Source organism: Dipodomys ordii, unplaced genomic scaffold (genome assembly GCF_000151885.1).
Source record: "Dipodomys ordii isolate 6190 unplaced genomic scaffold, Dord_2.0 Scaffold11, whole genome shotgun sequence".
NCBI lineage: Eukaryota > Metazoa > Chordata > Mammalia > Rodentia > Heteromyidae > Dipodomys > Dipodomys ordii.
In genome coordinates, this window is record NW_012267227.1 from 25,368 (window position 1) to 27,094 (window position 1,727).

The window sequence follows — 1,727 nt, forward strand, 5'->3', positions numbered from 1 at the left end:
TCCACTTCCAGATGTTTTTGTAGTTTAGTGGAGATACTGAGACTCATGGACTTTCTTACCTCAACTATTGCAATCTGCCTCAAGGTTACAAGAGGTACTTCATTCATAAGTAGTTCTGCAGATTCTCAGGAGACCACAGTTAGTAGCCATACAGCATCTTCCCTACAACCTGTTCCTGACATGGTTTGGCAAGAGCCATCAATTGTCAGCATTTGATAGAGAGAAAAACTGAGGTAAAGTGAAATAATTCCTGACTCAATGGGAAAAGCAGGAAGTATTGAATAAAACACATCAGAAGCCAGGTGCTGGTGGCTCATGCCTGTAATCCTAGCTACTCAGGAGGTTGAGAGCTGAGGATGGCAGATTGAAGCCAAGCCTGAGTAGTAAAATCTGTGAGATCTTCAGCTCCACTAAACTACCAAAAAAAGCCAGAAGTGGAGCTGTGGCTCAAAATGGTAGAGTGCTAGTCTTCAGCAAAAAGCTCAGGGACAGCATCCAGGCTTTGATTTTAAGCCCCAATACCAGCACCACAACAAACAAACAAAAACACCTATGTTCCCCCCTTCCCAAAAAAGACCCCCCCCCAAACAAAAAAAACCCTAAAATATACCTCTGTCAACATTTCTGGAGGAATGGACAGAAAAAAAAGAACATCTCAACCCTTCATGGTCATCAGCAGAATGGGCATCTCCAGCTATACTCTCGGAGAGGTGAGTGTTATGTCAAAGAGCATGTGAAATCAAGTCTTTTCAAATCTAAATGTTATACTGTACGCAAGAGTGTTCATTGAATATACTGACAAATAAACCGAGCCCTGGGATTTACCTAACCCATCCAAAAAGCAGGTAGCAGAAGGCATTACCTCTTCCAGGTTTGCCATGCACATGATGTATAACTTAGACGGGAAAGGGAAAGGCAGCGGGAACCTGTTGCTGTCGCTCCTTTGATTGTGTGTCGCTAGGGAATGTCGCAGGGACCCTCTACCAATGCCGAGATAGCCGTCCGTCACCACAACGACCTGTGTGCAGAGGACAAGTATCCATTAAGCCACATGCCCAACAGCTCCACCCAGGTTTGCTTTCACTGCTACAGGAATGTGCAGGGAGCTTTGTGGGGTGATGGGTATATTCTAGGTCTTACTTGTAGTAAGGATATACATACATGCTTCCATTTGTGAAAATCTAGCAAACTGTGTGATTTGTTTGTTTATGTGCCGGTCTTGGCGCTTGAACTCAGGGCCTGGGCTCTATTTGTGAACTATTTTGCTCAAGACTGGTGTTCTTCCACTAGAGCCACACCTCCACTTTTGCCTTTTTACTGGTTAGCTGGAGATAAAAGTCTCACAGACTTTCCTGCCCAGGCTAGCATCAAACCATGATCTTCAGATCTCTGCCTCTTGAGTAGGTAGGATTACAAGCATGAGCTCCTGATGCCTGGCTTATTTTTTTTTAATTGTCTTTTTTTTCTCTTGTCAGTCATGGTACTTGAACTCAGGGCCTGGGTGCTATCCCTGAGCTCTTTTTTTTTTTTAATTTAATTTTATTTTATTTGTGAACATACTGTACAGAGGGGTTACAATTGCATGGGCAGGCTAATGAAAGCAGGGGTTATACTGTGGGGGAGGGACAGACAAAGCAACAAAGAGATAATCTTATAAATGCGTTAGAAACACATGCATGAAAGAAAAAAACATTAAAATACATATCTAAGGGTTCATTTTCCTGACA

General features: G+C 43.0%; 1 long non-coding RNA gene across 1 annotated transcript in view; it reads right to left on the minus strand.

Annotated features, from left to right (window-relative positions):
• The window catches only part of LOC105981209, a 13,957-nt gene extending 12,971 nt beyond the window's left edge, over positions 1–986 (minus strand). Inside the window, exon 1 of the long non-coding RNA XR_001174807.1 lies at positions 863–986. This is a non-coding gene — a long non-coding RNA (uncharacterized LOC105981209). The remainder of the gene's footprint in view (positions 1–862) is intronic.
• Between the last annotated feature and the right edge of the window lie 741 nt (positions 987–1,727).